Below are 21896 nucleotides of genomic sequence, written 5' to 3' on the forward strand. Positions count from 1 at the left end.
AAACATACCTAGAAGAGTAGAAAACATAGATATATATATAGTAAAATAATAATATACCATGGATAAAAATGGGTCAAATCCAAGGTATATCAACTCCCCCAGACTTACCTTTTTGCTTGTCCTCAAGCAAAACATACAGGCAGTCTCTCTGAAAGAGGTTTGAAAATATTTGGGAACTTAAGATTTTAAAAACATAGAAATCTTTCCTCAACAATTTTGCAACCACATTTAAACAGTCCTAATCACAAAGCACACTATGCAATATCCTAGCTTAGCAACCATTTCTAACATAACACAACTCATCAATTCACGTCTGACATCCCCTCTACTGATTTCATTTCTTAGCATAAATATAAAGTGAATGCTTTACCTTGGGAGTATCGATCACAGGATGCAAGGATTTCAGACAGGTATCTGGAGCAGCAGGTAAAAGTTAGTTCCTAGTTTCTCTCTCTCTAAATTTCTTTCTTGAGTCAAAGTCTGCTTCCATTGCACGATCAGTGACCAAGATTGGACAGGCTTCCATGAATCAAAACTTAATGGTAGTTGCCACCAAGTTCTGTTCACTTCTTTTTGACCTATATCCAAGAGTTCTTTGCGAAAGCGAGCCTTGAAGATTGCTGCCTCCAAGTCCCGTTTCGAACTCTTTTATTTGAGTCTTTATGAATCAAGCCTTAATGGTTTTAGCCACCAAGTCCTGTTCAGACTCATCCTAATTAAACAATAGATCTTTCTTCTATATATATATATATATATATATATATGAGAGAGAAAATGTGATAAATAATCTAAACCAGGCGTTACCTTCCAGACCTATCTGAAGAATCCGATCCCATGTATACCAAGCCCCAAGACAAGCGGTTATGTCAGGTTTAGTGTTGGAAATCAGCTTTGGTTACTTCATGCGGTTCAAGGCAAGTGTGTAGTTGATAGGTTGATCTGCTTTTGCATCTTTAGTGCTATCTGCAATCAGTAAATCTAAAATGGTGCTAAAGATTGGTTAGATATTCATGTTTAAACCAATATAAGATTATAGTCCCTATTTTCGATTGCTAAGCATAATTTATTTGAAATTCCTTTTTACGTAAGAATAAAATAAATTATATCAGTAAATCTCCCCCAGACTTAAATTACATTGTCCCAGTGTAACTCAGCCGAAGTTATGATGAAAAGTGTATGATATACGAAATGTAACAAGTAGGTAAGATACATCTGACCGGGTTAGATATCGATCGATGGGTAAGTGTGACATCGATCGTCGTGTGGTTGCCTATGTCGAACGATGTCGACGTCTCGTCGTCGGTCGATATTCAAGTCCTCCTACTTGGTTCTCCTAAATCTGAAAGAGATAAAACGAAAGAAATTAAATGCTAGCTAATAAAACCAAAGTAAAATACCTAATAGTGGGTTGCTTCCCACTCAGCGCTTGGTTATAGTCATTTAGCTTGACTGTGGTAGTGATTGGCTATTGGGTGGAGAAGCAGCTGCTTGTTGGAAAGCAAGCATCCACGTCATCTCTGCGCATTCTGGACCAAGATGCAATGAAACTTCTTGTGGCCTCATCATTTTTTGTCCATTTGTCATCCATCTTCCCAAGTACATTGGAGATGTTCTGTAGCCTTTCTTGAATGTTATCAATGCTGACCTGGTGCCAGCCTATGTTGTCATAGGCGTATGCTGAAAGATCTGTCAGTTCCTTTTGCATTGACTCCACTGTCTTGTGTATCAGCTGCTCGCTGATTGTTGTAGACTCGGCGTCGATCGATGCGATTATGTGTTCGTTGGTCGATCTCGGTGAGTTGCCGTCGATCGATTTTGCCTTTGTCCTGTCGATCGATGCTGATATCTGATGTTGAGCTGCGAGTTGCCTCTGAATGGCTTTGAATTCTTTCTGTAGCCATTCTGCTGGTTGTCTAGTCCACTGATTTTGTTGTCGAATGGAAAGTAGATGTCATCGCAGCGTTTGTCAAGTCGTTCCTCCATGTTGTCTAGAGCAGTGTAGATCGTGGATGTGATCTTGTCAACTTCTGCTGCTGTGTAAGGAAGTAACTCCACAGGTTTCTTGCCATCGATCCAGGGTCCTCTTAGCCTGTCGATCAATGCTGATTTTTTCTGCAAAAAACTTTGATTAGTAATGTTCTCAATATCCTTTTGGGCATCAAGTAATTGACTAGACAATTTTTTTAAATCTATCATGACTGGTGATATAAAACAGTCATGCATATCCTCGTAAGTCCTCAGCCTCTCATTCATTGCTGAGACTTTGGCGTCGAGCGATGTGAAGGTGCACATGTCGATCGATGTGGCTGGATGTTGGTCCTTCTCGCGAATGGTGTCCAGGTCTTGCTGTAGTAGCTCGATTTTGGTGCTTAGCCAGTCCACGTTGTTGTTGAGAGGGCAGTAAACGTCGTTTATCCTTGTGTCGATGTATGAGACTTCCCATTCATCCATGTGTTGTGTTGAGCATCGCGGTTCTGCAAGGATCTGAGCTGTAGGAAGACTGACGTCGATCGATGTTACACATGGTGCGTCGATCGATGCTGAGGTCGTAGCTTCCTTCTCAAGTTGCTGACGTAAACTATCAATTTCTGTCCTCATTTCTGCCATACATCTGAAAAGCTCATTGTAGCCTCTATCCAAAGGCTGATGTGTTTCATCTATCAGTGTTTTGAGCTCATCTCCCAGTTTCTCCTTAGCTCCACAAATACCAAACACCATTTCATCGATTTCTTCTTTGGTGTAGAGTTCTGGTGCCAGTCTTGTGAGTGTGAAGGAAGTGGCATGTTCTGGAAGACAGATGTGGCTCTCTTCAAAAAGAGATGCTCTTTCCAGTATTTTCCTGATGTTCTCCTTTGTGAAAGGTATCATCTCACCAGCTGTGCTTCGTGTGTGTCCACGCTCATCTCTGTAGACTCCATATTCGTCCTTTTGTTCCCAAGAGAACTTTCTGGCTCCACACATGTCGAAAGCGCGGCTCCCACATTCATAGCGTCTGTCGATCGATGTCGGATCATTCATATCGATCGACGTTGGTGTTACCCTGTCGATCGATGTCTCCATTATACAGTCGATCGATGCTTGCCCTTTTGGTTGGCGTGATAGATCTGGGTTGGTCTCTGTTGTGGTGACTCCTGCGTGGTTGTTGGGATCTGTTAGAATGACGTCTGTAGTGCCACGTTGTTGTGAGAACAGGTTGTCGGGTCCATTGGTTACTTGAAGGATGTCTGCTATGTCCTCTCTGTACACTTGTAAAATCATTCCATCCATTGCACGTGCGTTGCCATCTAGATCCCTGAAAATACCAAATTCATCAGGTGTTAGAAAACCGTAATCAATGTTTGCATAATTATTCTTTTTAGAAATAGAGAGATTAGGGTTTAGAGTAGTATCGATCGATGTAGATACAGTTACATCGATCGATGGCAGAGTAATTTCTGCAGAACTTGTGTTCTTGAGATGATTGCTCTTCATGGATTTTTCTGTTGATGTAGAAGGAAGAGTGTTCATCTTATTTGCTTGTGTGTTTGCTCTGATGTGTGTAGGTGGTTTCGGAGGTGCAAAACGATTTATATAGGTATCTGTAAACCTAGTTAGGGAGGGAATATTCTCCTGCTCCTGAATTTTCGCTGCGGCGCGAATATCGATCGATGTTCCTTTCGGTGTGTCGATCGATGTGAGCGGTTGTTTTGCTGGACGAGGGTGGGTATCGACCGATGTGGAGTGCACAGCGTCGAACGATGTTGGAAACGTGTTGGTGAAATTGTGTATTTCAAGTCTTTCATCCTGCAAAGACATTTCTATTGCACGTTCTTTCCAGTAATCCTCATCGTATTCCTCGGTATGTTCCTCATGAGGTGAAGTAATTACAGTGTCAACTGCAAAACTTTCATGGAAACCACTGTCTGCCCAACTGTCTATGGAATAATCATCATGTCCTCTTCTGGTTGGAGGTTAGAAGGCAAAATGTTGGTAGCAATGATTAGGTGAAGCGAAATGGTCAAGTGGGTGCATTACGTCGAGTGACGTGTTGTTGTGGTCATCGGTCACCATTGACACATTGGAATCGATCGATGGAAAGGTTGGGGTGTCGATCGATTCCGAGTACTCTGTTTCGTACTCCGATTCATACTCTGCTCCACAATGGCATGCGCCAATGAAGCCAAGTTCTTTCCCATAATCCACAGAATTAATTACCTTTCTCTTAGGTCGGATGGGATCGTAGTGGATGTTTGGGTCTATGAGCGTTAGACACAATTTGTTTTTGTTCATGTCACATACAGCTCCTACTGTAGCTAGGAAGGATCTTCCAAGCAGAAGTGAAGAGTTCCAGTTAAGCTCGATGTCTAAGACATGAAAATCTACAGGGACAAGGGCATTACCAATCAGTACCTCCAGATCTCTTATGATGCCTCCGGATCGTTTCTCTGAAAGATCCACGAAGGTGAAGGATTCTGTTGAGGGTTCGATGGTCAAACCAAGCTGGTCCGCCATGATCCTAGGGAGGATACTAACCGATTCTCCTGTGTCACACATTGAATGGGGAAATTCAACACCTTTGACTATGCATGGTATTGCAAACTTCCCAGGATCACTCTTCTTCGTCAATGTGATCATGTATTTCATCTTTCCTCTGACTTGATGAAACATTCTCCTAATGTCCTCCTCAGTTATCTTTGTTTCTTTGAAGAACATCCACAACCGGTGTGTGAAGTAAGCTTCATCAAAAGTTTTTTCGATTGGGATTATGAGGACTCGTTTAGTGAAACCATCCATCTCCTTATCGTTAGCTTCCCTCTTAAGGTTTTTAGGAATCTTCTCCTTCCTTTTCCTTAACCTTCTCCCTTCAGATTCTTGTTCTTCTTGAACAGGTTCTGTTGAACTATTTAAAGGGTTGGGTGTTGGTTCGGGTGGGTTTGCTAATGGTTTAGGTGGTGGTCTGAGTGCATTGATGTAATCATTATCGATTGAGGGTAACCGCACTCGGTATGTCAGAGGTGCCTGTCGATCGATGGGAGGTGTGTTGTGACGATCGACGTCGGACTCACTCTGTCGATCGATGGTTGAGTTAACCGATCGATCGATTTTTTCATAGAAAGGGGAGGGTGGGTGAGGATGCTTAGCTGCGAATTCTTCATGAGTTAGAATTCGAACCGCATTGCATTCAGTCGAATCGGCAGACGACGTCGATCGATGTCTGGAGTAATCCGTCCATCGATCTTCATCATGGTCTGTCGATCGATGCGAGTTCATCGACATCGGTCGACACCATTGGGATCCGCCGAGACTCATGGAGCTTTCGATTTCGAAATCTCCTTCCTCAAGGTTTTCATTTCTCACCACTTGCCAGAATTCATCATCTATGATGGCATTTACGTGGTGTTTCCCTTTGTCGGCTCCTGCTTCTCTAGCAAAAGCTTCTTGCCTCTTAATAGTCTCGCCCGTCTGAATTACTTGGGTTTCAAGTTTTCTCACCTGAGTCCCTAAGGTCTCGATTTTGGTGTTCAGATTGTTGTAAGCAGAGTCTATCTTACCGTTGCAATCCACAGTGATTTGTTGTTCTCCCAACAGTACTCGATCAAGCATTTTTTCGATCTTGCTTTCCTGAGTTTGGGGTGGTGGATTTTGATAGTAAGAGTTCGAGTAGCTCTTGCTGTTGTTGAAGGGTTTTTGAAATTGTGAACTTTGGTTACTTCTTTGGCCATTTCCAAAGAAGTTTCTGTTTTCGCCCTGGTTTCCAAATTTTTGGAATCCGGTACCTCCGATGTAGTTCACATCTTCTTCTCCTTCAGTATCTGCTACTTCTCCTTCAGCTGAACAGACTTGCTTCCTAAGAAGTTTGTGCACCGCATCTAACTTAGCTCTTACTTCGTCCATATGTTCCTTCCCGATAGAGGGTACAGACTTCTTCCGTTCAGAGTCAGTGTTTTTGGTGCTGCTGCTGTTAGCAAGGTTTTCGATAAGTCTCACAGCTTCCAACGGATTCCGAGTAGTGAAGTTTCCTTCACTCGCCGTATCAAGAGCCATTTGATACTGTAAGGCGAGACCTCGGAAGAAAGTGCTTAGCAGCTGCACTTCATTAAATCCGTGGTGTGGACAGTCTCGCTGGAAAAACCTAAATCTAATCCACGCATCTTTGAAGGACTCTCCAGCCTTCTGCGAGAATGTGGAAATTTTGTTCCGAAGTTCTTCAGCGCGCGCCTCATCGAAGAAGTTTCGTAAGAAAGCATTCTTGATGTCGCTCCAGGATGTTAAAGATCCTGTGGGTTGCTGCCTAAGCCAGTGCATCGCTTCTCCATTCAGCGTGTATCTGAAGATCTTGCACAGCAGGTAATCTTCGGGGACTCCTTCCATCCGAATGGCAGCGATTAGATCCTCGAACCGTTCCAAATGGTCCATAGGATTGTCGTGCGGTAACCCAAGTAGGGTATCTGCGACACGAGAGTGTAGTATTGAGGCTTCAGCTCGAAATTCTGCTTCTGGATCTCCGGAAGTCGAATCGCTGATCTGTTGGAATAGTACTCATCTGGGCGATTGTAGTCGGCCAGTGGTTTCGATCGAGCGTCCTCATCTAAAGGTTGAGCAGCTCCTGTAGCATCAGCATCAGGGATTACAGTTCCCTGAGCATCTATTTTCTGACCTGTTGCATTACGCAGATGACCGGCCTGGTCATACAGGTTTCCGTTCTCATCCTGAGTTAGAATAATAATATTTACCATTTTTGACGACACGTTATCGATCGACGTACGCGGTGTAGTATCGATCGTTGTTGAACGACTGGGATCGATCGATGATGACGGTCTGGTGTTGGTCGGCGGTTGGTTGTGCATATCGATCGACGACGAAGTGGTTGCGTCGAGCGATGTGGAACGTTGACCTCTACGGATTGTGTGTTCCAAATGAGCAGAATCGTCTGAGAACAGCAAGTCTTTCTCCTTGTTGCTTCTGGTACCGCTGGGCATGCACCTGAAAAGACAAGAAAAAGAAAGATTATTAGAAAAGGGGGGTAAAGAAAAGAATAAGAACTAATAAAACTAAATCTAATGGCGATCAAAGCTCCCCGGCAACGGCGCCAAATTTGATACCACTCAAATTACCCTAAGGAGTGTTACTCTCATCAAAAGAGGTTCAGATGTAGTACTTAGGGATCGAATCCACAAGGAGCTAGGGAACAATTAAATCTAGTGTTTATTAATTCTAAAGGTTGTAATGTTTTAAATAAAATACAATAGTAACTAGCGAGTAAATGATAAATGTAACTTAGGTTGGAAATGATATTAGATACAGGACCACTGTTTAGGTGTTGGAGATTATAATTCCTATAGATGCCTAATTGTTGCATGCATGATATATTAGAGTTCATTCGCTTAACTCAGTGATCAGCTGTCGCATGTACCACTGGTTAACAAACTAGATCTTGTGTCTCACCGGTTAGATGCAGACACAAGAGAGTGACGATCGATAGTCTATTAAGACGTCGACCGATACACTTTTGCCAACATCGATCGATTGTCAGTTGGGGACATCGATCAACGGGTTCTAGCCAGGCCTATGCGCGAGTATGAAAATGCTCTACTAAGATTCTAAATTGGCGGTTAGCCCTCTCTAGCAATCCTAATATGATAGATAGATGTCAGGATGGGATAACAAGGGTGCTTGAATATGCAATCCTATGATCATGTTCTAGTTAGCTAGGCTAAAACAAGCAATGAATACAAATCTATCATGAATATCACAACAAGGCAGATCTATAGTTTGGGGATAATCCCACAAACCTATCTGAACCCTGGATCTAACATTTGAACTACTCAGACATAGCAAAGCAATTCATATCAATGGATAAATAGAAACTCATAGAATAGATGATAAGAAAATGAAACAAGGAGTTCCAATCACAAGTGATCTTCTCTTCCAAATGAAACTTGTAACAAAACTAGGTCTAGAAAAGAAAAGCTCTCTCTGCCGTCAAACACTTAGGCAGTATATATTCTACTAGGTTAAAAACTCGTCAGGGCATTTTGGTAATTTGGTTTGGCCTTGGTTTTTAAGTCTGCTAAATCCAAAATATCGCGTCTGGTGTCTCGACATCGATCGACGGTACTTGTGTACATCGATCGATATTAATCTTCATCTGTCGAGGCATTTCCTGATATCGATCGTCAGCACTGATGCGTATCGATCGATTATTCTTCCTCTCGTCGACCTCTAAGTGGTCAGCTCGGGTGAAATGTCCTTTATGCTCCAAAATGCTCCAAAGTCATAGCTTTACTCCGAAATGCACCTGAACCTGAAAACATACCTAGAAGAGTAGAAAACATAGATATATATATATATATAGTAAAATAATAATATACCATGGATAAAAATGGGTCAAATCCAAGGTATATCAGCAACCTTATGAAACCCACTCTTATGCTAAGAATACAATTTCAGTTACAACCCTAATGCACATGTCATATGGGACTATATATACACAATAGTCAAGTTGGCTAACCTAGCATATCTACCCAATATTTACTAAATACCCAAATATGGTAAGTTTCCTAAAACTCATACGAAGTCTTAAGGAACTTCCCATTGTGAGATCTCCTTTCTCCAAGGTGAATCTCTTCATGCTTGTCCTCCAAGATGTCTTCGCATTAACTCTAATTTGGTCAACAGTCCGTTCGTCAAGTCTCAATCTTCAACTTCGTCTTTTTCATCCGTATGCACACTCATTGTCGTAGACTCTGCTCCACTCGTTGTTTTACTTGCGTCTGTATCAGAATGTACACCTGATCTTTGCATCTTCGACATCTTGTTTTACGGGAGGTTTTTACGTAAAATTTGTTAAAAATCGCAAAAACCTTATCCGATGAAATTTTTCGACATTTCTAGTTCATATTTGGATAGAAACTGTTTTATTTCTTATACAAAGTTTTGTTCTCATATTATTCTTAAAATAGGCTCGGATTATGCGGTGAAATTCTTTCGACATTTCTAGTTCATATTTGTGTAAACTATATTTTCTCCGAAGATTTTAGTTGTTGCTTTTGCAATGACCGATTTGACCCAACAAATATACACCGATACCCATATACCCTCGCTAAAGGCATTTATGTGTGAAAAAAGCTCTTGCTAAACCCATTTTTACTAGTCAAAAAAAAAATTAACCAAAAAGTTTTTTTTTTTTGCAACAAACGGCTATTCTATTACTCAAACTTGAGATTGTCTGGGTAACCAGACCGAAATAGAATAACCAATAAAACAAAGAGATCTAGGAAAAGAACAGGCATTCTTAGCTAGTGAATCAGCAATCTCATTTTGTGTTCTTGGGAAGTAGCTAATCTTGGAGTCCGAAAAACAGAACTAAAAGAGTTTGAATGACCTCCAGCTCAGTTGAGAAGTTTGGTCAAGCTTGTGGGTCCGTTATCATTGCAACCAGGTCCTTACAATCTGTCCCAAATCTCTGACATGTCAAATGTTGTATTGATATCACTCAAATTACCCTAAAGAGTGTTACTCTCATCAAAAGAGGTTCAGATGTAGTACTTAGGGATCGAATCCACAGAGACTCTAGGATTACTCAACAGACTTAAATAATTAGAAATGAAGATAGACTAAGAGGTTTTAATAGTTTTAAAAGCAGTAAATGATAAATCGAAAATAATAGTGAAACGATAGATTGAATTGAAGTGGTTTCAAGAATGGGAAACAGCTAGATTCAGGTAAATCTCAGGTATGAAATGCATGCACTTAGTTTAGACTAAAGGGTTTGATGGTTTTTGAATTAAACAATGATTTAACCGGATAGGTTATCTTCACTAGATCTCTGATCTCAACTGTCGTATGTTAATCTCGAGAGAGTGTTGATCGATGTGACTTGATGCACATCGACCGATACACCTTTGTAACAATCAACCGACAAAACGATAGTTGCGTCGATCGATGGTTATTCTAGCGAGCTTTGCGAATGGGTTTAACTTGTTCTCTAATCTTCTCAGACCAACTGTCGTTGCGCCTGAGTTAGTTAGATCACGTAAGTGGGTTCAGGTATTGAGAGAAAACGGTTAGTTGGACTCAATTAATCCTAAGATCTAAAATGAAGGTGATCAATCTCAATTTTAGCATTAAGTTCACAAGCAATGAAAGAACAATCAAAACACCTTTTTAATAGTCATAGTAGCAGTACATAATTTCAACCATGGTGAGAAACTTAAATCTAACAAATGGTTTACTCAAACATATTCATGAGAGACAAAGTCATGATGGCGTGAAATAAACTCAAATGAAACATAGAACACAAATAGATAGAGTAAAAGAAATAAAGGAGTTCAAGATCTTCTTTGTTTTGCAGTCTCAGATCTATCTCTCCAATCCTAAGCTCTTCTAATGGTAGCCAAAAATGCTCCTTCTCCAAACTAGGTATTTTGCAAGTGTCTCTCTCAAAGTAAAACTGTAACAAAAAGCTCCCCTTGCCGTCAAAACACTTAGGCAGTATATAGTCTACTAGGTTAAAAACTCGTCAGGGCATTTTCGTAATTTAGCTTGGACTTGGGCTTCAAGTCCGCTGGATCTAAAATGTCGCATGTCCAATGTCTCGACATCGATCGATGGTACTTGTGTACATCGATCGATATTAATCTTCATTTGTCGAGGCATCTGATGGTGTCGATCGACAGCACTGGATGTGCATCGATCGATTGTTCTTCCTCTCGTCGACCTCTATATGGTCAGCTCGGATGAAATGTCTTTTAAACTCCAAAATGCTTCAAAGTCATAGCTTTACTCCGAAATGCACCTGAACCTGAAAATATACCTAGAAGAGTAGAAAACATAGATATATATATATATAGTAAAACGCCTATATACCATGGATGAAAACGGGTCAAATCCAAGGTATATCATATATCATGCTCTCCATTGCCCATTTTAACGCCTCTAGTTTCGAGTGTAATGCTGTCTCACGTCTCCTCAAGTTCTGTGTCCCCATAAGTTGAATCTTCCCCATGCTATCTTTCCAAACCCATCCAATTCCACTAAATTGAGCTGTAGAGGTCCATGAACCATCCACAATACAAATATTACCCAAGCTTAAGGCTTGTGATTTTTCAACAGTATGTGCATGTGGAGGAACAAGTATAGTATCCTTTGCATTGTACCAAGCTTGGCCTTCACTCTCTGCATACATGACTAGTTCTAATTGGTCTCTGTCTATACCTATAAATAGCTTATCATTCCTAGCCTTCCAAATATACCAGATTATCAAAACATAACGGTCTCTATTATCTTCTGGCTTCATAATACTACTCTTCCTCCAAAAGAGATAGTTCATATTGGCGTATATACTCGATACATGGAAAGTCTGAGAGCTTGATGGTGGTGTTGATGATAATGCCAATGCTTGTAAAGCCGGTGGGCATTCGAAGATCGCATGAGTAACAGTTTCTTCTGACTCTCCACATCTTGGGTAGTAGTTATCACATCGCATATTGCGGCGTACCAGATTCTTTGTTATCGCTACATGTCCTGAGATTAATTGTCATATAGAATTATAAATCTTTTGTGGTGCATTCACTTTCCAAGAAAAAGCTTGAAGTTTGGTTAAAGTGGATTGTAGAACTTCTATTTCCTCGTCAGCTGTCATCAAATTTGTAACAATCCAATATCCAGACTTGAGTGTATATTGACTATCTTAAGTGTAGCTCCAGCAAAATGTATCACATCGATGGGTAGAACTTCTAAATCATCAGCATGTCTTCTTGATCTACATATTGTTCCAATAGTTGAGCATCCCACTGCTTTGATTCAAAATTAATAAGACTGTTGACGGTTATCTTTGGATGTACTACTGGGGCCCGGGGGCGAGCCGGCCTTGCTGGTGTTGAGGGAATATATGGATCCTGCTACACATTAATTTCATATCATGAATGCAGTTTTTTTCTGATACCCAAAAGTAGTAGCTTCCTTGCGGCTATAATACTCGTCCACACATAAGATGGAGTATCCACTGCGCCAATTCGCAAAGGCGAACTAAGGCGGTAATATTTTTCCCGCAGAACTCTTGCCACTAATGAATGTAGAAATTGAACAAGATGCCAAAGCTGGTTCTCTAAAAGAGCTAAGTTGAATTCATGGACCATGTGGAAACCAATCCCTCTCTCCTCTCGAGATGTGCACATTTTCTCCCATTTAACCTAGTGAATTCCTCGTTTTGGTGGATTCGAGCTTCACCAGAATTGTGCAATGGTATTTGCAAGATTTTCACATATCTCCAACAGAAGTAAGAAACTAGACATGACTGACATAAGTCGGAAGAGTTAGCAAGATAGATTTTAACAAGACATAACCAAAAAGTTTAAAGAAAAAACAATTAAATAAAGATTTTTTCTTTTTGACACCAATTGAAAAATCAAGGCTGCGTCAGAAAAAAGAATTATTTTCATACAAATTCCCGGCCCACGTGAAAATCAGAGAGTCACAACTTTTGTTTTGCTAAAAATCTAAGATATGAAAAAACGTTGAGTTTGTATGTGTTTGCTTGGTTTCTTACAAGAGAGGTTGACAATGTTTGGGGTATGTCGTACTCTTGTCTTCGTGCCAGTTGTATGAAAGGGGAAAAGGACAAACAAACGAGAGGCAACCAGTAAGAAATTAATAATTGCGGAGAAAAAAGAATAATGATTGATGAAAGAAAATACAGAAAGTGATGACAAAAAAAAATATACAAAAAATGCCCATGTGATTTATGCGCACGTGCAAGTCTCCGGTCTTTTTTTACATCAAATGCTTTTTAATTACTCAAGGTAAAAGTGATTTTTAAATCTATTAGGATAAACCTGTCCTACAGACAGATAAGCAAACTGAAAATAATAAAAAAAATATTTAAAATTTTAATATAGGAGTAAAAATATTTATTTTCTCTAAACAAAAAAAAATTAATTTTTACTATTTGTTTTGTTTTTTATTAATAATCAAAAGCTCGATAAATTAATATGAATTTATTATTTTTCATTAATGTAATTATTTTACATTTTCAATATTTGATTTACTTTTGTTATTAAAGTAAGTAAAATGAAATCACATTGACTCTAAACTGTACAAAAAAAAACTAAGATGGGCAAACTCATCTTTCATTATTAAGTAAATACATAAAACAAAAATTTTCTTTGAATCACCTTTTGATTGCACCAGCCCCACTCATTTTGGGTTTCACCAGTTCATGGACCATGAAGTTATCAATAGCAGTCTGCTGAGTTGGATCGGATCCTGTAGAAAACAACAAAAAAAACACTTGAATGTGAGGAAAAAAACCAGCTTTAGACACAAGTTGAAGCACTTAACATAAATCAAGGAAAGACTCACCTTTCCATTCAACATGGGCCAATGGTCGAGTTAACATTGCCAACAACCTATTGACATCAACAACAAACAAATACACCGTAAGACAAAAATCAAATAATACTTCTTTCACTAACAACTTAATTTCTCGCCCTAGAGACACCCTTCCCAAGGTAATCTGATCCACTATTCTTGAGCTCAAGAGTCTCGTATTTACCAATTGATACCTTGATGTATAGATATCGACCTATATTGTTATCAGATTAATATATGGCAATCATGATCTTCATTTATATGAATCAAAATCAGTCACTAACAATCATTTAACGGAAGACCAGAGAACTTATCCAAGTCATGAAATCTAGGTGAAGCTGTACAGAGGTGAAAGATCAATAAAAACATATCCGTCGCAAGAAACTTATAAACATTATCAAGACCATGATCGATGATCATCTATCATCTTCTCATAATATGTATTTACACTATATAAAGCCTTGAGGACACAACTTTGGTATAACAGTATGCTTTCTAATCGTTATTAGGTGCAATAGATAGGAGATTAACATAGCAGGCCGTCAGTAGCAAGTATTGTACTCGTAGTAGTGACACGTCGTTTTGCTTCAATGGAACACGCACGGAGCTTCCGTTGTAGAGCCTCTTCGAAATCTTCTACATGATACTTCAAGTATCGTTCGATAGTTGTACTATCCATTAGAGATACACCATGAATGAAAATGTTTTTCAAGCTTGCATTTTCAAGAATCCCATTATATTCTTAATTAACCTAGTCCAATATAATCATTGATAAATCATTATAAATTCTGAAAGACCAATCTAACATTGGAGGAGATGATGATGATTAATCCAATAAGAACATCAATCAAACTGATTCCACACATACTTAAAACAATCTTAATCGCTGGAAACAGAAGAGCTCATAAATTACCGCCACATGCGTCGGGGAGCTTGAAACAACACATCGCTAAAACCTCCCCGACAAAACTTGGAGGCAAGACCGCCGTCGCTGCAACCTCCCTAGCGGAAGCGGATCTTAACTTTTGGTTTCGGTGAATGTTGAACTCCAGGAATCTAAAAAAATAAGTGTATTTTGCTGTTTAAACAGATTGATAAGATGCTTTTAAACAGATTTATACTTGCAGAAACACCGACTCACCAAAGTAAAACACACATTCAAGGTGACATTGTGGTTGATTGAATTAATAAGGGATTATTACGACAGTTTCAGTGATAGAGATGATACATATGAAGTGCAGACGTCTCCGGAAAACAACGAAGAGAGACGATCGCGAGAAGCATAATAAGGATTTACTTTCTTTGGGTAATGGGTCTGTCTGCATATCAAGCATAACCCATATGTTTTCAAAGTCCAAAAACACATCTACATATATAAAGAAATTAATCGGAAAAGCCCAAACACACAAATAGAAAAGTTAATGAAACGCAATAATTTAGTGTTAACGGACACATATCAACTCGTGAGGCTTCCAATTGATGAGGTGGCCACATGAGAAGAAAATAAAACTCTTTTATATATATATAGATAGATAGATATCAAAAATTGACGGAAAAAAACATCTATGAAAAGCACGTATAGTTTTGGGTAAGGAATCTGCAATATGGTTCTGTTCTCTTGGTATGTGGATGATATTAAAATTAAGAGAAATTGCACTCTATATACAAAACTTCTTTGCTAATTAGGTGAATACCCTAAATCCCACATGATGGTACATTGATTGGTAGACACCAAAGTTTACTGTTATAGGCAGATTGTTAATATCCATGTTATTTTTGTATTATGAGCAAATTGACTCTAAAATTAATCACTAATACCATTTCCGTCAATTCTGTAAAAAAATTTGGCCATACTGTCATATTTTGAATTGATTTTCTATAAACCACAGAAGTGCATTTATGCAAAGGTGACAAGTGGCTCTCTTTGTTTCCGAGACCTAAAATTATTCTTCTCCAGTTTTATCTAGCCATACTCAATTATATCCATTTTTATTATAAATCCAAAGTCAATGATCCATATACCAAAAAACATATAAGCTGCAAACATAAAGTTTGTGTATTTGTATTTATTGCGGATGAGCCACTTCAGAGCTTTTTGAGTTTACATCAAACTATGCATGCATTCACTTTGAGAATATCTTACCAGCTCGAGCAAATCTCTTGTGATTCCCTTAAAAAAATATATTATTACTAGATTTCTAGTAACACCAAATTATCAATGGATAAGAATCTTTGGATTTTTTGTTTCATTCTTCTACCAGAACAAATAATCAAAATTAGAATACATATTTGTTATTGGAAAAATAGTTAAAACGATGGTGTTGAAACAAGAGCCCAAATTTGTAAAACCAATAAATAATTAAAATTGCATATTTAACTAATTCATCAGATTCTCCGTATTTAAAATAACTAGTGGTATTCCGGCGCTACGGGCCGGGTTCGTATGTTTTATTTTCTAATGAATTTAATTGTTTTTGATCCATATGATAATTGATTAGAGATAGTAGTGTATTACTTTGTTTTGAAATATGTCAAAGAGGATGTGTTTGTTTTGTGATTATGTTGTATGACTTTGATATTTGTGTTATTCACATGAGAAATTTTCATGTTTACCATTTTTTTGGTATCATTATTCATGCTTACCACTAATAAAGATACATTTTAAAAAATATGATCTTTATTAAGAGTCAAAAGATTCTTATACCTTTATTTTCTCTATATATAATAAATAAATAAAAATAATAAATAATAAATTTATGTTTTTGAATTATAATTTTCAAATTCGAACTTCTTTTTTTGAATTTTTGAAAACTGAAATGATTTTTGAAACTATTTTCTAAAAGTTTTTATATTATTTAAGTATTTATTTATATATTTATTAGAATCCTAAATTTCACACTCCAAAAACTCTACCCCATCCGTCAAACTATAAACTCTAAGTCTAGATTAGTTAACTCTATGGTTATAAATGTCTTTTTCCCTTTTTTAAAATGAAGGTAAAAATAATTATTGTAAATATGAAAAGTGGTATTATGAATGTGGTGTTTTTGACAATTTTTCTATTCACATTGTATTTCGTTTTGCTGATATTGTGTTTTTTAAATTTTTTTTTAGTTTTGATTTGAGCAGTTCTTAGGGTTTGTGTTTGAACAAAGATAAGAGGATCAGTATATAAAGAAGGATGAATATAGGGAGATGAAACGAAAACATAAAGACCAAATTGATTGATGAAATAAAAGAGGAGTTTCGTTTGTGTAAAGTGGATCGATCAGAGCTCAGTCTCTCTACAGTTTCAAGCAGAGAAGACGAAGAGGTGGAGGCGTAGATCATCGACACTTCCGTCTATGTTATCTTTTGTTTATTGTGATTGGCGATAGACGAAGCCCAAGCCTAAAGCGACGAAGCCCAGCCAAAAAATATATGCACCTGAGACCCAAACGTAACACAATAGACTCAAGCCCATCTGACGTGTCAAAATATTGGAGGAATATTTTTAGTGACGTGGACAGTTTAGAATTTCAAGATATCTTGCTTTTAATATTGTGACTAGTGGTATTCCGGCGGGTTCGTAAGTTTTATTCTCCAATGATTTTTCCGGATGTTCTTGCCGTGTCATTCTTACTCAGATAACTCTCTTTTTCTCCTTGTTAATGCTGCTGCGAATCCTCCATCTTCTTCCTCGTAGATGTGTAAAGCATGCTTCTGTTTACGGTTCGTATTCTTTGACTATTCTTTGACTTTGGTGCAGAATTGTGCATTTTTGAACCGACTAATTATCGTTTACATTTAAATGCAGTATAAGGGTGCCCGAAATTTGTTGATAGATGATTGAAAAGAGTTATTGACCAACTGAAACAAAGTTACTTTCGTTTGCATAGCTATAAAGTATTGAAAATTCTGGATGTTATGGGCCTGTTATCTACATGTACTGATTGATTTTTCCAAGTATCAGATTAATTCATGTAAAAAACTGAACGATAATCAATATTTTGGTTAATGTTTGAGACTATTAGATTTTGCTTTCCTAGCGAATAGGGAACGGTGTTTGAGAACATGATATTAATATTTTTAAATGCAAAAAGAAGACTGATATGACTAAAATGTTCTAAACAAAAAACTGGAAATAAATTACAATAAAAAAAACTGGAAATAACAGAAATTTTGTAGTACTCAGACGTAAGTGTGTGGAAATCTTATTTAAAAACTAATGCATAGAAAAAGCCATCATGTCTTGCAACTTAAGCACCCCTTGATCTTTTAACGTTTTTACTCATTTCGTGTCTTCTCTGCACAATCCCAATCTTCCTCCACAGGTGCCCCCTCTCCTGTGCTGCTTCCTTCAACAGAGTTGTCACGTGGATCTGATGCCTCACCTCTTCCACCTTCAACATTACCATCATTCACAGTGTGCTCTTAAGTCCAATACTGTGGTTTCTTTGATTGCTCCAGCATCTGGCATATTATCTTCAGGGTTGTCATTCCCACCCTGTTAATGTGTTTCCTGATAAGTATAACCAAGGAAATAAAATTTCATAGATCTAGACATTTCTAAAGAACTTACATGAACCTCAAAATTATGCTGGGGAGGGCGCTGGTTGTTGTCAAGAATGCAAGAGACGGTGAAGCTCTGATGTTTTGCAGTGAAGTTGAAGTTAGGTAGGTTCAATTGGAAGGTTAAAGTGCTCCCAACAATCTCCTATAAGCATTGTGGAAGGTCACAATCCTGTGGGTCTTGTACACCTGCGGCCTTCATAAGCAAAAGAATGTGAAAATATTAGTAACTGCTTCCTGAAAAATAAGAACGTGACTTATCTACTGATACCAACAGCGTTCACCTCATTGCAGGAAGCCCATGTGAATGATGTAAACCCACCCTATAATTTCCGGAGATCAATTATATTTGATTAACGGCGTACCTGAGTAGGAGATTTCAGGACGAAGTCATTAAGCTCTGCTACCATTTGATCAATTTTCTTAACACCCCCATATTTTGTAGGGCTGGAGGTCAAGCCTTTGCCACTCCCCTATGTCAAAAAGACAAACAAAACAGATTCTCTCTCTTCGCTCTAGATGTCATAACTCCATTGAAGCTAGCCTCTCGATCCAGAGCTTCGGATCCTTCCCTTCGGCTTCTTTGCTAGCTCTCCTTGCTTAGGCGTTCGCTTTTTGCTTGGTTTGGTCTCAAGCGCTCAGTTTTTTCGGCCTCTCTCCACTGACACCGGAGCGTGGCCTTCACAGGTTGGTCTTGACATTTGGTTCTCAAAGGTCACAGGCGGCGAGGTGGTGCTCGGGTTGTCATTCCCGCCTCGGTGTCTCCGTCTGGTCTTTTCGCTTCCGAGGACCACTTCAGCTATTACAGCTCTAGTGGTAGTGGTAGACAACGAACCGCTCAGAACCAATGGTGATCACTTGCCCATCAGGTAGCTCGTAGTTCTTCTCAACACATGAGCTACTTTTGACTTTCTCAAGCTCTTGCTTGTAGTCAAGACCGATGTCGCAAAGCTTATTTTTACATCTGAGACAATTTCACGCTCTGATGTGGTGGTGAAATAATAACCACGCTCGGTTAAGATCTTCATCAACGCATGAGTGACGTCAAGACCCTCAAAATCAAGACACATGATAGCATGTGGAAGGGCATAACCTTCATAGATAGGAACAATGCGGCTCAGACCATCTCCTGTTGTAGATTACTGTGAGGTTGTTTAAGTGAGCATTGACAGTTAGAGAACCAATAAACACCAACTAACAACTTTATAACAGTAGGCTTCAGGATACGTACCCGTCTACTTGGATACACGTTGGATAGCCTGATTTTTGTCGTTGTAGGTTCTCTTGATGCCACATGCTTCACCAAAAATATATGTAGCAAATACTGGTAACAAATGTAGAATACAGATGCAATATTATTGACCACCTAATATGATAAAGAATTATCCGGTGAAATAGTGTTAGGATTAGTTAGAGCCGTGGCTCTGTTCATATTTCTGAAACCTGATTTATTCAGTTGGGTCTAGAAAGAGTTGAGTCTTTGAGCCCCAATAAATCCGTGGACCAAAGTCGACTGAAAAAAAAACTAAGCAGTCTGATAGTTTTCATTGCTTAAGTGAATCGAAATTGATAAACAAATTGAAATAGAGGAGTTGAATGAGAGTAACCTTCTCATCGAGGAAAACCATGTCAACGCCTATAAGCTCTCCTGCTTCTTCACATTCCTAGCCTCCAAAAAAAAAAAAGACTTCCCAAAACGGTCTCCTTGCAACACACAGCCTTAAAATCAGAATAATATAGTTGAGTAATCGCTATGGACGATCTGGTTCTAGGGTTTTTAGGAGAGGATGATTTGAATAAGTTTTGTGATTTCACCTTGACGCCATATGTATAGTGGCTTCGATTGATGGGGGAAGTTGAAAAATCTGAACTGATAAGGAGTAAGCGAGATGAATTGAGATCAATTAAATTACACTGTTGAATTGAATCGAGGGGGAGACAGAGAGAAAGACGTTTGTTTAATAAGATAACATCGAGAACGAACTGGTTAAGATCTTAGAGAGCATGGAAGGATCTCTGGTGCTTGCTTTGATGCTGAAACGAAAACAGTAAGAAGTGCTCGGTTTCTTTGCTCTTCGATCGGAGAAGACGGAGAGGTAAAGGCGAGGAGAATCTTATCCTTCGACGGTTTGTTTTTGTGATCTGTGTCCAAATAAAACTCCAATAAAGCCCAAATGGCAAGCTTTACGGATGAAGCCCACAAGGTATACTGCTCAGACTTTGGACAAAATTAACACCGCGAAGCCCGTCTGACGTGTGTCTAATTAGACGTTCCTTATTGGCTTGAATTACTTATCCTACGTGGACATGTTCCCTATTCAGTATATTGGCCTTTTAGTATAGTATAGATGATTATCGCAAGTTTGTTAATGTATTAGAAACAGTTTGAATCATTATTTAAGTACTTAATTCATATTCCAATAATTATAAAAATTAATTGCATTTTCTTAGCCGTCAGCTTTTTGAGCTCAACTTAAAACTTTTACATTATTCAAATACAAACAGACTGACTGACTACATGTGAGATGCAAGACAATAAATTTTATTTGAAATATTAAACTTCTTGTGATAAAAAAATCAGTTTTAATACTTTTAACTATGAATTATGAAAAGCATCTTCAATCCACCATTTTATTTCTATTCTAATTCTTTTATATTTTCTATTGTAAAGTGAAAATGAATATTGATATAATAGTTAATATTAAAGATGGGCAAATATCTGGAGAAAACCAAAATAGACCAACTCAGCCAAACTGACCCAAACCAAATCAAATTATATATCCTAACCATTTGGTTAAAGGTTTTATCTATCCAAATAGTTTCGTTTAATTTGGTTTTAATCAAACAAAACCTAAAACCAAATGGTTTATTTAATTAAATTAACTAAATATAATAATTATACTAAGATTTCAGATATTTAAACATCTAACTTAAAACACAACACATAATTTTATACATTTTACTTTTGAATAAAGAGAAAAAACACAACTAATAATAAAATAAAAAACTACGAATCTTAAACATCATCAAAACCGAAAAAATACCTATAATATTTATATTAGATTCGAATACACATTTTTATCTTGCGATCATTTTTTTTATTTGTTTTAGACCTACCAATGAACTGATGGTGTGTTAAGACCTCGTGGAAGGAGAGCTTTTTTTTTTCCACAATCTCAGACGTCCCTATCAATCTCTTTAACTTCTTCTCGCCTATGATTGTTTTCGACTATTTTTAACCGGTTGTTCCCTACAAATACACATTCTTTCCTTGCCATCACTTTTCTACTCTATTTCAGACCTACCAGTGAACTAAAGAAGTGTAAAGAACTTGTGCAACTTCTTATCGACTGCTTAGTAAACATCTTGACAAGAACATCATAAATTAGCTATCTGTCTTGAGAAACTTGGGAAATAAGAAGAATGAAAGGCTTCTCAGAAATTGGTTCAACACAAATTTATATTTCATTATAAGTCAATTATTTTTTGATGTTTGAGCTTTTAGAAAACAACTGTATTTGATGTACAAATTAGATTTTTGATGAATATAATTTAATATTTATTTTAAAAATTAGTTTTTTTTTTCATTTTAAAAATAAAAAATTTGACAAAGTTGAGAATTTTTTTACTCTAAAATAAAATTTACCAGTCTTGCGGAAAGGAGGAACGTGAGCTGCTATACCAAATCCCAGGCTGGCTATCGGGGACCGAGTAATAAGGCCATGTTCTGCAGGGGAAAAGATCATCTCTTTCAGGAGCAAGAGCAGTTGGCGGAGAAGCAAGAATAAATCCAAGTGGCCAGCTGAAATGGAATTGGATTATCTATCGGTCATTGAGAAATACATAGACTTAGAGGGTGGTCCCCTTTTCTCGTGTAAAAGCAATCAGAATTCGAACATGCTGCATTTTACTGGGAAGGATCGTGGCGAAGGCACTCTCCTAATGGGCGGAAATTGCAGCCCCTCTTTCGCTTGGTTAATTAGGGAGCCAATCAG

General features: G+C 38.0%; 1 long non-coding RNA gene and 1 other non-coding gene across 17 annotated transcripts; one reads left to right on the forward strand and one right to left on the reverse strand.

Moving 5' to 3' along the window:
• Positions 1 to 6079: 6079 nt before the first annotated feature.
• Positions 6080 to 6185, forward strand: LOC125575969. The gene has a single exon (XR_007314509.1). It is a non-coding gene; the product is annotated as a small nucleolar RNA R71 (small nucleolar RNA).
• An 11209-nt stretch (positions 6186 to 17394) lies between these two features.
• On the reverse strand, positions 17395 to 20070 carry LOC106352719. 16 transcript variants are annotated; one of them, XR_007314345.1, is made up of 8 exons: positions 19886 to 20070; positions 19717 to 19771; positions 19509 to 19620; positions 19345 to 19414; positions 19133 to 19225; positions 18186 to 19030; positions 17912 to 18097; positions 17395 to 17836 (listed from the first exon to the last, which is right to left on the reverse strand). It is a non-coding gene; the product is annotated as an uncharacterized LOC106352719 (long non-coding RNA). The 16 variants fall into 16 exon arrangements; XR_007314341.1 differs by having other exon boundaries at positions 18186 to 19043; positions 19886 to 20069; XR_001271699.3 differs by having other exon boundaries at positions 18186 to 19043; positions 19509 to 19605; positions 19886 to 20066.
• Positions 20071 to 21896: the final 1826 nt, after the last annotated feature.

Source organism: Brassica napus, chromosome A6 (assembly GCF_020379485.1).
Source record: "Brassica napus cultivar Da-Ae chromosome A6, Da-Ae, whole genome shotgun sequence".
NCBI classification, from domain to species: domain Eukaryota; kingdom Viridiplantae; phylum Streptophyta; class Magnoliopsida; order Brassicales; family Brassicaceae; genus Brassica; species Brassica napus.